At 41.8% G+C, this 15,146-nt stretch overlaps 1 protein-coding gene across 4 annotated transcripts in view; it reads right to left on the bottom strand.

The window, feature by feature from the left end:
- The window catches only part of ADIPOR1 (adiponectin receptor 1), a 156,706-nt gene extending 141,979 nt beyond the window's left edge, over positions 1–14,727 (bottom strand). The window contains exon 1 of one of the 4 annotated variants that reach the window (XM_069239016.1): positions 14,572–14,727. The gene's annotated coding sequence lies outside the window, so the exon portion shown is untranslated. Of the gene's footprint in view, positions 1–14,479; positions 14,499–14,571 lie in introns of those variants that run through there. The other 3 variants (XM_069239018.1, XM_069239017.1, XM_069239020.1) reach the window with 3 other exon arrangements.
- Between the last annotated feature and the right edge of the window lie 419 nt (positions 14,728–15,146).

Below are 15,146 nucleotides of genomic sequence, written 5' to 3'. Positions count from 1 at the left end.
AAGACATATTGCCCCAATGCGCTATTGAAATATTAGCTGAGAAACTGATGGTTAACCTTCAGAAAATGAATGAGATGTAATGGTTAGCATGAAGTAATATTTATACACGATAAAGGGTAACCATTGTAAGATCCTCAGAATCAACCAATGGAACTACATACAGTACATGTTCTGGGATAACTGTCCAACACACTCAAGGTACAGCACAGTTGCACTCAACTTGCCTTGTGTTTTACATATGCTGATAGATAGATACTGATGGGGATAGAGTGATACCTTGCATAAAACATGGGACTAGTGGTTAGAAGGGAGGGTTACTCTATAGCCTGTCATGATATTGTAATAAAGTGCACATTCTGTCAATTTGTAACCGCTCTGTACTTCCTGGTGCAGAGCACAGCCCTGTGATTGTGTTTTTGCTCATTGAGGTTTTTCACGGGAGGTGTCCGATGACCTTCCAAAATGAACAAGTGCAGTATAATTTTATGGTGAGAGTTTTTCACCACGGTTGTGCTTACAAGGATTGGGGTGAAACTTGTGACCTTCCACTTAATTTGTTGCAGCAGACATAAAATATTACGATTCTCCTACTAGTCCATGTCAGATTACATGATTTCTTCTCTTCTTGGGGTATGGGTGAAGGAAAGAGAATAAAATACACTACTTTTGCCCTTTCCTAGTGAGTTGTGTTAAAGCATAATGTTGGAGCTTCCCAAATGTGCTGCTCTCTAATTGGCAGTGCTTCAACAAGTGTACATCGATTTGCCTTACCCAGCTTTGTCACTACTTCTAGAACAACAAAGTTGTTTGTGTTTGGGCCAGCACGCTTTGATTTGTGATTTACTATACGTTCTCGTTTCTGTGTCTCCTTATCTCATTATTTCCCTTTCTAACTTAGGTTGCTTTTCATGTAGTGACTTCAAGCTTTCTAGTCCCTGGGTCCATGCGGGCTCATTTTCCTTAGATTCCTATCTCCACTGCATCTCACATTTTTAAAACCCACCTCCACTGCCCTTTGAGTTTGTTTCATAGACTTAGATTTAAGGAGTCATAGTAATCAATATTTCAAATTCTCTGCATTCATAGGGCTTCACAGGGGATTTAATCTAAGCCTGGAGAACAAAGCAAAACACAAGCTAACAGCAACCGAAAACAAGCATTTGCAATGCAATGGGTCTCGCATTTGCTCGAGTTAGAGCTATTAGCGTTTTAAACTCCTATCTGGACTTTTCTTGTCACATAACTTGAAAATCTAAAGTAGAACAGTTTCACATCAGCAAGCCGATTCACAGCCCTACAGCCTCCATGAGCATTAGCGATAAGGAGGCACAAAAGGAAAAAGATGTTCGCTCGCAGTCAAACTTATCAGCAAAAGTGCAATTAGCCATGTATCAAGGGTGATAGCGAAGGCAGTAACAAAACCTCCCCAAAGAGGGACAAACGTAAACCATTTACCAATGTCAAAGGATTTTTGAAGGGCAAGCCCACGAACGAGTGATAATGATAGGTGTGAGGTGGGCGTTGTTAAAAGCCCAGATACATACCAACACGTAGGAAAAGCAGTGCATGCGCGCTGCTATGCTCAACCTAAAAAAGAAAGAAATAAAAGCGAAAACAAAGCACAGTATCAATAACAATAAAACAAAAAGACACTGCTTGAAAGGCCAAGGTCAGGTGAGCCATCTACTAAAGACCAATCTTTCAAATTCTCTGCTCGGTATAAACGGCCATTCATGTCCAAAGCTAACCTTACATACCTGGAAAATATTATGTCTTAGGTGGAAGATACTGCTACAGTCTGGAGTCCACAATGCTGTACAGCATTACAAACATGCATGAAAAGATGCAAAGGTCTAAAATCCCAACTGTACAAATTAGAAGTGTACTGCCAAATCTATGGCTACCACTGTGAACGCCTAACATCACAAATTTAGGAGAACTGCTGATGTACTTCCTTCTCACCAAACTAAAAATATACCACATACTGATGTGAGCACACACACCCTATTATGGTGTTGACATATTAATATATAACTGGCACTTTTCCAGTCCTCATCAAGTCATTTTTACACCATTTGTTAAAGAAAGAAATTAAGCCAACATTCAGAAGAGTACAGTCTCACTGCTCACGTATCAGTTAAAATGTTATTAGACGCAGGTGCACCTAAACATAGCGTACATGGTTACTGGTTCACCAGGAATTGCTACCACCTTTATATAATCAGAAACTTTAGGAGTTTGGTCTGGATCATTCAAGTTTGTAGTAAAACATCATGCTTTGGCAAAAGATATATGTAAGTCTCTGAGAATAAATCACTGGTGCCCATCAGTCTGGGAAGGGCCATTTCCAAACAATATTATGTACATCATTCCACTAGGAGAAGGATTACGTCGAAGTGGCGAAAGTTCAATGTAGTTGCTCCTCAACCCAGGAGACGGAATCTCAAAAATGTCCACCCATATGTCAGACCATGCAATGCTCTTACAGAGTACAAAGAACCTCAAAGCTGCAAAGATCAATAGATCAACATGCCTCTGCCAATACAGTGAACATTACAGTTCATGATTCTGCCATTAGGAAAAGGCTAAACGAGTACAGCTCAAGTGGAAGGGTGTCCAGGAAAAAGTGAAAAGATAAAACGTTGCACTGATTAAGCTTGCAAAAGAGCACACCTGTTGTCCACATGTCTTCTGGAACAAAGTAATCGGGACAGTTGAGTCCAAATTAGAGCTGTCTGTACATTGATATGTTTTGTAAAACCAATGCGGAGTATCATGACAAGAACCACATATAGACTATCATCCATGATATTAGACGGGTGATGAATTGGGTATTCCTCGCAGAAACAGAACCTTTCACTGAGTGCACCATGAATTCCTATTCGAGGTGAAAATGTGAGCCTGTCTGAAGCTAAAGCTCACCAAAAGTGGATCATGCAACAAGACAATGATCTAAACCACGCCAGTAAATCTATGACTGAATAAGAATAATAGTTTTGCAATGGCCAAATCAAAGTTAAAACTTCAATACAATTAAAATACCGTGGCTTGACCTAAGACAGCTGTACAAAAACAAGCACTCTCAAAAAGTAAACGAGCTTAAGCAGCTGCGTATTTCCAGGGCAATACACGAATGAGAAACTCTGATAGCAAATGCTTATTTTAGGTATCACTGCTAGAAAGAGTCCCATACATTAAAAACAAAAAATCAGGGGTGCACTTACTTTTTCCACCCATCGCTAATGAACATTAACTGAGTTTTTTTGTTTAATGAATAAAGATAAAGTGAAGTGTGTGTGTTATCTGTCACAAGGTTAAATGTGTTTACTTTAAAACTATAGAAGAGGGTTTGCTTTCTTTTTCACATAGCCACAGAGCTTACAGCTTCGCCCGATATGGTTTAACACATTCAACGACTGATATTCAAGCCAAAGTTGTAGCACATCTCTTAATACTGGCACCTGAACATTTTTAACTGACATGAGGCATCCAAACTTGTTTAGCAACGATTTTAACACTGGTACCAGTCCCAGTTTCAAAAAGATATCGCCGCCGATTCCTGAGAAAGTTCAGCCTAGATATTAAAGTTAATGCCGGAGTTACTTCAACAAAGAAGGAGCTGGTGCCAAAAACTAGCTTATAGTAGACCTTCTGGCAGATGAGAGGAAAAACGTAGCTAATATTTTACAGCTCATTCCTGAGCTAGTTTAACACAATCCTTAGAGCTGGTTTGATTTAAAACTATCTTACAGCTGGTGACTGAACCATTTACGCCATCGTTAAAGTGCTTGACCAGAACACTACATAGCAGCATTTATTGAGTAACAATTAAAACACACACACACACACCCCACAACACCTCCCTGAGTGTGATGGTGGTAAATGATACACACTCACCGTACAACGTGTGCGGCACAAAACTATCAGAAATCTACATGTGCAGAAACACTCGTTTTTTGTTTTTGTTTATAAACACGTTTTATTAACAAATCACAAATATACTTTCATGATGTATCAATCGTTGTCATCCCATTCAATGTATATGCTATGCAGCAATACAGAGTAATCATACATTACCCAATGCCCTTTTCGTTCAGCCACAGTAGTGCTGCATCTATGCAAGTATATGCCGTACATTTGCAGGACATTAAAAGAACATTAACCGTGTTAATTTTGAAAGTAATGCTACAGGAGGAGACGGTGTGACTGGACAGAATCAAATATGGTAATATGAAAACAAGATCAACCAAGGCATGCCCAACAGCAGTTTTCATAACAGAAGGAACGGGATAAACAACACTCAGCTTTTTGATAATAAAAATTGTGTTTACGTCCTTAGTGTCTACCAAAGAGAAAGATTATATTTCACATACCAAAAGTAATCACATCGCCAGTAGCAAACGCTGTTTTGAGGTTGTGGTCCAATTGTGTCAGATATCGCACAAATATCCTTCCTTCTCTCTCACCGATTGTGCAACCTTATTGCTCCATTTCAAAAGCCATGTTATGCATGACCACGGGAGTACTGCGCAACATTTGCCAAACTAATGGAGCAGCACCGAATGAAGTCTGCTGTCAATTAAGGCTGAGTTGGGGAAAATTGATTTAGCAAATCTCTGTTGAAGACCAAAACCTGCCATCTTTACACAATGCACAAACTTGGGCAAGGTGTCAGAGGAAGAGGTGGGGTGTCTCTGATAAATAACCCTCCCCCACCAAGAAACTACTCAAAGAGTGTCACAGGTATCTTTTCTGACCCATTAGCACCTCGGTGGGTAGGTTCAACTTAGCTGCGGCTATTGCGTCTGGGTAGGCTTGTGGTCAGCTGATAAGCTCAACCGTGATGCGCATCCCAGTGATGTGGTGGACGCTTTACTCTCTTGGCAGTGAGATGGGTGGGTCTTGTGTAAGACTATCAAAAGTTAGCTCCAGGCAAAATGGGACAATGCAGAGAAGTCAGGCTGTGTGGTACGGGCAGACACAACAGGTTACATTTGTCAGCGCTTAGCAACAATATTTTCTCAATAAGCGGAAACAGAAGTCTAAGAAGGACTATCTGGAGTGTGCAGACAGTGAAAAGGGACTGTCGGCATGACACCAGCACAGTTTGTAAACAATTTACGAATGTCAATTTAAAACCTTGATCGAAGGTTCCATGCACTGGTATGCTTGCCTTGTAGAGCAGTACGGCCATGAAAATGTCAGTGTAACCTTGAAAGAGTAAATGGAAGGGAAAGGAAACATTATGCTTTTCCACAATGAGGAGCACTGGAGAAGGCAGGAGGGTATACCTATCACGTCTGGTCATGTTTCATTCAGGCTTTGGGCATTTTGTATCATGCTTAATATCTCTTCGTGATTATTTTTGTTTAAATCTGAAAGCAACAGGGATTAAGAATTAATGCAATTAGAAACCAGAAATGCGCATTTACCTGTCATTCCTTCTTCCAATGACCTTCTACTCTAAGGAGTTTGTTGAAACATGGGCTGTTTGGTTCTGATCTTGAGGGAAGGTTTAAGGCTTTCTGCAGTTTACTCACTGCCGTACTTTATAAGTCTGAGTGACTGCTGGTTGTTGGACCAATAGAAAGTTGTAAAATGGCAGGTTTTGCAGATCTGGGTCTATTTTCCAGTATGAATTGTGAATAAGGTAAGCTAAGGATGGGAGGGGAGTACCTATTCTGCATTCTACAGAAGGGAGAGAACCTACTAAAATCCATGCTAGAACGAAATCCTGATCTGGGCGAAGTACCCAAGAGTTGCCAGTCTGCAGCTATTATATAAAGTTAAAACATAAGGTGCAACTTAAATAGCCAATGGCAGACATCTAGGGATGGTAAGTTCGAGCCTCTCAGGGTGGTAAGTTCAAGCATGGAATGTAATACTATGTATCTGAGGTTTTTAACCTGTATGGTCGTGGACCCCTGAGGGTCCGCAACGCCTACTCAGGGGGTCTGCAACTGCTAAGAAAATTAAATATTATTAGATCAATAACACACATACAAAAAAAAGTTACATTTCAAGCTAAACATTTAAAAATGGTCTCTAAACGGTTTAGGAATATGCAAATTGGAAGCAAAAAATTAAGTTGTTATCCTTACTTTGATTCATGGGAACAGCGCAAATAAAGTGGCTATGTTCTGACAAAAAGAGGGCATACTTTATGAGCAAAAAAGTCTAAGTGATGTGCTTTAATCTAACATATGGCTTCATCTTTTAGAAATAAAACTACCTTTTGAAAAGCTCCTACCTTTCCATTAAAATTACGATGTTTGTTTGCAAATATTTTGCTCGTGAATTAAATAAAGTTAATGATTTGTCTACTGGTCTGATGTATACTCGTTCCTGTATGTTTGTGTATTCTTTCGAGGTTCAAATGATAGAAATAGCTCAGTCGGGGGCAGCTGGCTTCCAGTCCACATCAGGCAAAAGGTTAAAAACCACTACTCAATTTTACGCAGTTTTAAAGTGGATTTCAGAGATCAAAGTGAACAAAAAGTAGATGCCTATGGGTATATTAACTATGGGTTTTACTGCGGTGGAGGTTTAATGTTCATTTTTATTACAAAGAAATTAGAACGGTAAAGTAAAAAGAAAATAATAAAGGCAGCGCTGATCATCTGTCATGTCTGCAGAGGACACCTCCCTGCAACACAAGAGCTGACTTGACAACAAACAAGAACAGGAAAAACTTGAATCTTTCTGTGTGAAGAAAGAACACACCAGCCTGCTCGAAACATGACAAAATCCTCCGAAAGTAATAAAAAAGTTGTTAGTTCATACTAAGGATAGCGTCTGTGACTTACTGCACTCTATTATCAGTTACAATGTATGTCAATTACAAATATGACTTTCATCTGATTGCGGTTGCATGGCAACCACCACTGCGTGCTGGGAAAAAAGTTATTATTGTTCCCAATCAATAGCAGCCTGAAGCCTCTACGTGAAAAAATACAAGCGCAAGATAAATAAAGGGCTCCGATGAGTTCTCGTCCTGCAGTTAGCAGACTGTAAATTTAACGGCTAGAGTTAAGCAGACCACAAAGTAATTAAGCAACTGCATACTCATCAGAAACCTGGATGCGACCTTTGTTTTCTAAAAGAAAACAAACCACTCCTAACAAGGAAAAGGGATTTATATAGCGCGTACTATCCCTGGTGTGCCAACATTTAAAAGTGGTTATAGATATAACCTTATCCATGGAAGTAAATTCCAAACACCTAGCCAGCACAGATTACAATGCCCCATCTGTATGCACTGTACATGGCAAAGCTTCACATATATTTTTCAATGCAGCACAAAGGACCCTTCAGCAAGACTGAGGAACCACAAACTCAACCAAAGTCACAATACTATAGGAAGGTCTACCAGACATAAGGCACGACAATCAAGCAATTTACGAAGCAAGATGGTCAGAAGTTGTAAGGGTAACTGGCTCTCTTCACAGTGGTGAGTAAAGATACAACGCTAAACGATAAAATCATGGCTCGGAGAAACTGTGGAATAATAATAATAGAAGAGCACCTAGCCCTTTGGGGAAGAATTCATACCGAGTGTCTTTCCATGATTTACAACAGCAGCTCAAAAACGCTTGTGGAGTAACATTTCTTTAGGAGAGCTGCAGAACTGAACACCTCATGGCTCCCACTGATTCACTAATACTGCTGAACTGTAAATTCATTTCTGTTTTATAATGAGGAATATTCCTGGATGAGCCACGGGCGAGCATGCAGTGGCCATACTGTAAAACCAAGTTCCTGGCAAAGGATATCGACTGTAATAAGAAGGTACAGGGGAGCCACTAAAGACAGTGCAGCATAGTTGTTTTCACTTCTGTCTCAGTTTTTCTTCTGCTTTCCCAAGACCACGTCGCTGTCTTCAGGCTGCAATTTGAATATAGTTTGTGTTTGTCATCTTTGCAGGGCCATGGATGACCAGCAAACATAGTGTAATGTAGGGTACACCTGTGGTTAGATACGGAACACATCTTTAATATTTTCACCTTGAAGAGTGATAACATTTTCCATCAAACCAAACTGGGTTTGAAAGCCTTGCATGAGAAAAATGTGTGTAGAGAAGGAGAGCTTAACAGATCGTCATAGTCTTAAGATGGGTAGATCTCAGCTAAGGATTTCAATAATTAATCGAGATAGCTTTATGGGCTTTCCCGTGATGGTCAATCTACGTCCTTAATTTGGCAGCATAAGGGTTTGCTGTAAACGTCTGAGAGCTAAAGACCTCAATCATCCACTCAATGTACACAGATGAAGTACAGCTAAGGAAGGAACTGGACAAAGAACCAGGCACCAAATGCAAACGTGCGATGAAATGCAATGTTTGGTGCGCAGTAAAAGACTAATACAGAACCTTACAGGGCTGCAACAGAATTGATTTAGTGCAAGACTGGGCACACTAACAGCTGTAGCATGTAACATGAAACCTCTCCAGCAAGGAGGCTCTTTAATCCTGATTGATCTTCAGGTAGATCTTATCACAGCAAAGGGCTAAGTCTAAGCAAATGGCCAACCTCAGCACTAAGACAGCTTTCAGCTGAGAAGCCCAAGGGAAGTAGTCATCTAAATAGGTTCCCTGGTGTTCATTCTTTGTCTGCTGCAGAACATTCACACAGCCTAAATTCAGAGAGAGAAGCAAGAGCCATCCACATCACTTAACAAATAATTTCACAGAATGCAGCGATGGAGCAGGAGGAATACATCTAAAAAGGTTTGAAGGACGGCTTCATATTGAGTCCCTTCACTAGGGTTTATCTCGTTGTCCTTTCTGCAGCTGAAAGGCTGTCATTTATCAAATAAGGCAATCAAGATCTTGCGGGCCACCTGCAACCAGATAGCTGCAATTTTACAAACTAGCATCTGTACCATGCTGGCAGCCACAGCTTTGACATTACATGGTGCTATAAACAACATTCATTGTGCCTATCGCAAAATGATGAAAGCTTAGCAAGACTGAGGAGATTCAAATGTGGCTCCCACAAATTGCACATGGTATGCTGAAGCCGACACATTTAATCACAAGGCTGCAACCATGTTTCATGCACAGCAGAGATTACTAAAGGCTTACTTTGATTCTCATTTCTAAAGCAGACATTCCACAAAGCACATCTGCACTTGCTTATCCACGTAGTTTATACAGGACAGCGCTGCGACTGCGATTGAGACACAAAAAAGGCATTCTAGGATTTAACTAACTATATCTGTCAAACTGCACCAACAATTTAGGCAGCAGCATATTAGACTGGTATATAACTACCACAAAACGTTAACGTTCACATGGTGCAAAAAGGTAAAGAGCATGAAAAGATGTAGCATTATTTTACCTCACTGGTGCCTCTGTGAACTGGAACTGTTGATAAACAAAAGCTGCCAACTGACGGTCTCACCAGCACTTACAGATCTTTGTTTTTTGTGATGGTAATGCTAAAACTACGCCCAAGACTGCCATTGCCTTATTATAAGTCATGTGTGTTAACATTCAGATGAATGGAATCTGTGGTTCTCAACCACCCATTGGATCCTCTAACCTATTTGTGCATTAAGGGAGAAGGACATATCTCCCTAATGTACTATGGTAGGACGCAGTTGCAGTGCACAGGGGTGGGGGAGGTGATGAGGGAAGATCAATAAAAGTTTGTAAATATCTTTTTAAAAAAATGTTAAAACCGCTGCATTGGGATTGGCTAGGAGCACCCTGTCAGGGCGCTCCTAGGCACATTGGGAGCCTGTGCCTGCTCTCTCCAGCCTGGCAACACAGCGCCAGGCTTACGAGAGCCTAACGCGCATGTGTGTTTGGCCGGCCCTAGACGGCTGGCCAAACATACATGTGCTCTGAGGGGAGTGCACAGTGCACTTCCCTCACTACTCGTCACCCCCGATGCCCGCCCCTTTAACAATGAAACTTAGTTTATTATCCTTTCATTGTTAAAGGATTTGCAGCAGTTGATGGGGTGGCGGAGGAGGAATATGTGACGCTCCTCTGCCATAGCAGAGGAGCCGCCACTGGTAGGACCTGCCTCTGAATCGCAGATCAAAATTAGCCTGTAGAAGCATTAGTCAGGAAGTTCAGAAAGAGCAGACAAAGCTCATTCACACCTAAATTGGTGACTATTTGACTTCTGACAACTGGATACGGTGGAGATAGAGCATGCCAAGTGTGCATCAGAAGGGTGTAGCCTATTTAAACACAAATAATTAAAAAAGCTAAAGTGTAGACATGGAAATATACCACAACAAACTACAGAAGGAGATTCCAAAAGACAGCAGGGCATGTATTAAGTACAGAAGTACTATTTGAAACAGAAGTTATACAAAATAATTATACAATTATTTCATTGGGATAGCACATAAAGTTATGATTTGACTATTCTAGCATCTTTTAGTAACGAGTCCTTCACATGGAACAAACTAAGAAGCAGAGTTAGACTCCGTGCAAGTCCCTACAGAAGATGTCCAAGTTGCTCACAATGTTTGTTTGTCAAGTTGTCCATAATGCTTAAGGAAAGTTAATGATGATTATTGACACTTTCGAAGGGCCTTCCAAGTGATTGTCAGCGCCGATCTGGATATTTTAAGCATCAATTTCTAGGTGGGAGGAGATCGGTCTCAATATATATTTAGGACATGAACTAGGTGTCGCGAATCACCCAGGTGACTTAATACGCAGTCATCATCCCACAAAATAATAACTCTTAACAATGTAAAGTGGTTGCACTTCAACACCATACCCATTGACAACCTATCAACATTTCTCTGCTCCATAAAAGGTAACTTCATATGAGAATATCAACATCCCGTTATCAACAATGAAGTCAGTCACTGGTGCCGTATGCAAAATAAAATCTATCATTATTGCCCACTTTCTCCAAGATATCTTCTCCACAACCCCCAATGCCTAGCAGTAAAAGAAAGCAGCACTTGACCACATGACAGTGCCAACCACCAATCACCCATTTCCTACCCTGGGCAAAAAAATCACACAGGACACTCACTACTCAGCTTCATGAACAAATCAAGACTTAAGCCCCCCTTCAGAACTAACAGTTAGGAAGCAGGCCAAGGTTCAATGCAGAGACAGTAAACAGCAACGATAACAAGGTCTTCTTATCTTCTCCTCAGTCAACAATCAAGCCTTGCTCAACATCCTTTCATAACAAATGTGTTATGAATGGATCTAAAGTGCTTTTCATTCTACTTATCCAATAGACACCAGTTTAGCACTTCTTAAACTTAGCAGCTCAAACTTTTACATGGAATACCCTGGGGCAGTAGGAACGTTAAGTTTCACAAATATGATGATGACCTGCAACTCTGCTTGAAGAGGATTTGTTGTAGCAACAGTGGCTGCCAAAAAAGTACTGCCTTGCCACCATTCAAGCACAATGTCAAATGTCTACTTCAAACTGAACTGATTATGTTTCCTAACTGAGAGGGACAGAAGACTAGCTGAAGTGCAAGATGTTCTAAATAACCATGAGGTGTCTGATAGCAGCAGCACCTCTCTAATTCCGTACTCCTGGGAGCATTTGATCCCACCAACCCTAGCAAAACATGTCCCACTCATCAAAAGCACTGTCAGCTTCAAGATGCACACCCAGTTTGGTAGCAACACCACTTCCTTCAAAACTTTAAGGCATTTCATCCTGTATTATTCTTCAGAACACCTGTTACACGATTGTTACCATTACATTTGATGTAGGCAAATCCTTGCTATCTGGAGTTCCACAAACCCACATGGCCCTTTGGAGAGTATGATCCACATGGTCAGATGAAGCTTTGACTTGTCCAAGCAGATATTACTCCACAGTGTGTTCTACCTTCTCTAAATGATTGACATTGTCGTATGTAATGCATCAACACGAGACACCCACTACTGCATTTCTGGGAAAACTGTATTTGATATTGGTCTGGTTATCCGTAACAGATATATCAATAAATATAACACCATCAAAAAAAAGAGAACTCCATTGGCTTTCTCTTCTCATACACATCTCATTTAAGATCAGACAAATCACCGTGAAGGCAATGAATTCCTATACCCCACTTCATCTGGAAGACTCAAGTCGAGATCTCTAGTGGCCAGTGCAGCACTTGAAGCAATTACATCTCTAAACTAAAAGTCGAGAAGAGCTCGAAGACCAGATGACTAGCCTCCTTCTGGTATGCTTCAAAGATCTGACACTACATCTACACACACACACACAGATTTATACACTTTCACCTCGATTTTCAGACTTGACTGAAGATGTAGCTTTTTTAAGACATCTCAACTGCAGATAACGTCAACAACTTTCTCTCACCAACCTCAGAAGACAGTTGTAAAATATCCCAGCTAGCTATAAATGTTACTTTCATCTCTCCTGAACATAACTATCCTATTTCCTTCACTTAACCTTTCCAGAATCAGTCAGCATGCAGTCCGTTTTCTACGTATGCTAGTCCTCCCAGCACTCCCCAAAAGCCTACCAGGTACACTCTTAAGCACTAATCCTAGCAGCAAATTCTGATCTGCCAATTACCTGCCTCCCCCTTTTTGCACACTACAAAGAAAGCATGATTCCTTCTAGTCCCTGTAAAACACTTGTTTAGAGACTTCTTCCACTAATATCTTCACTCTAGTTTCTCACAGAACCCATCAAATCACTACCCCTTTATTAGGTCTCTGAACCACAGATTTCATTCATCTGAATCTGGCAGCTTAATGCAATCGGCTAATCATAAAAACGTAATGATCTCTTCTTGGGTTGTTGTATGCCACATCACAAAACATGCACAAATACCATACAGTTCACGTTTCCGCATGCCTTTCAACCATCCTATTTACGCGACGTATCCCTTTCCAAGCCCATAGTTCCACATTTCTTTCCCTTAATCAAACTTGCAGGGTTAACATAACTCAAAGTTTTGTTTTTGAAACACCTGTTTTGCTATAAATTTGGCAACGCTTTACTTCTATGGCTTTGTCTGTTTCACGTTATTCATTGGGTTGTTTTACTGTGAAGCTGCTGGCCCCTCCTCGTGGGGGACCCTCCTCTAGCAAGACGTCCTCATCTAGGCCTCCCCTAACACCACAAATGCTTTTAGCCTCATTTAGCCCCTTCTCTAGCCTTCTCACATCCTACACTAGTAGCCTTCATCCTCTAGTCAGTGTCATCCTTGGCTCCAACTGCAGCACACTATCTGCTTCCTTGCTAACATGCCCTTACCATGTCCCTCTTGCACCCTACATCTCATACCTCCAGTAATATCCTCTTTTCAACACAGCCTCCTCCCGGTCCACTCGTACACATTCGCTTTTTGCCCTGCCACTCAAACACCATCACCCATTATCTTGATTCTGATGACACATCACCTCCTGTATATTTAATCCAGCACCTCCTTCTCCACCTTACACATTCACTCAAGCACACCCTTCTAAACCCCATCCCTTTCCCTTCAGCAAACGCATCCCAAACTGTTCTCTCTCCAGCACCGTCCTACCGCCCACTGTATCTCCAACACACCACCCACCTACCTGTAGTTTGCAAACACTCTACATTATCATCATCATCATTAGCTTAATCCGACTAGCAGTTACATCTTCCTCCTCCAGGCATAGAACACTCCTCTTCAACACTGTCCTTCCAGGACACGCTTCCTCCACTACTCTAGCATACACGGCCATACTCCAATGATTACCCTCCACCAACCCTATCATTATTTCCCTCAGCTGTCAAAAAGCAATTCATCTCCAACTCCTCCACTATCTCACCTAGCCCTAGACCTCCCCTTTATGCACACCCCGCTAAACTCTAACAATGTTAGCAAAGCGCCTCGCATCTTCCTCCTTTGGCCACTCCAACTATTTTAATCCTTTCCTACGATCACTTTCTTTAGCCTTTTCATACCTTCTCCAAACGCCCTTAAAACACCCAAGGCCGATAACTCCAGGACAACGTGTGGTCTTCAACAGTACCTCCAGCACCCTCTACGCCATCATAACACTCCATTCTCTCCTAAACCTTCAGCACAACTATCTCCACCAAGACTCAAGCAACCGAACCTTCCTTTGTCTCTCTCTGGTCACAAAACTCTTCTGCCCAAAAATATCATATTCTCCTTTTCAGCACTCAATCCAGCTCGTGTCGTTATGCCCACCACTCCCCTCTGCCATCAGCACACCCTCTTACTGCCTTTATGATTTCCAGCACCGACCCTCTCCAGCATCAAATTCACCACTAATCTTTGTAACTCATTCAACACCGCTTCTCGTTTGCATAACACACACACAAGCGCGCTAAGACTTCAAGCATCACTAACTCTAGCGTTCACTCATTCTTGCCCCTCCGGCGCAAAACCCATTCGTACGTTCGTTGTTTCTCGTTCATCTCTACTGCGATTAACTACACAAACACTCTGCTGTCACTACTGCAATCCCTCCTCCTCTCATTTTCGATAAACCACTTTCCTTCCCAGCCGGCTGTACCTGTGTTGTGCCTCCTCTATCCCTGAAGCACGGGGTCCCTTTTGTGCCTCTAGCGCCCCCTCTTCAACCCCTATCTTCTCCCCCTCACTTACCTGTGGGAGGCGCTGACTTCCCCCAAGCTTGGTGCTGTTGTCAGACTCAGATCAGCAGGTCCGGAAGCGGCGAAAGATCTAAATCGGAAGCGATGGCCGCCGCATAGCGTAACTTCCGTCGAAGAAGCAGCTAAGCCAGAAAACAGAGCACAAAGGCATAAACATAGAGAGTGGACTATAACTACAGCCCAGCAGAATGGAAAGAGATGAAAGAGGCCGCAATCGCCACAAACAGAGAAAGCAGACTATTTCAAAATCTTTTGCGATGAGTCCGTGACTGTAGGATCGGGACGCGGTTATCTTGTACTCAGGGCCATTGTTATTCCGTAATAAGTGAACTCAATTATGTGGCAAGAAAATGTAAACTACGCGACACGTCCTGTTGAAGTGTCACTTCACCATCTTGTCGTTTAACCCTTTCGCTGCCAGGCCATTTCCCCCTCCTGTGCCGAGCCTTTTTTTGGCTATTTGGGGCAGTTCGCGCTTTGGGCCCTCATAACTTTTTGTCCACATAAGCTAGCCAAGCCAAATTTGCGTCCTTTTTTTTCCCCAACATCCTAGGGATTCTAGAGGTA

Source organism: Pleurodeles waltl, chromosome 6, assembly GCF_031143425.1.
Source record: "Pleurodeles waltl isolate 20211129_DDA chromosome 6, aPleWal1.hap1.20221129, whole genome shotgun sequence".
NCBI lineage: Eukaryota > Metazoa > Chordata > Amphibia > Caudata > Salamandridae > Pleurodeles > Pleurodeles waltl.
Note: the sequence above shows the minus strand (reverse complement) of the source record. Positions and strands in the feature narration are given on the sequence as shown.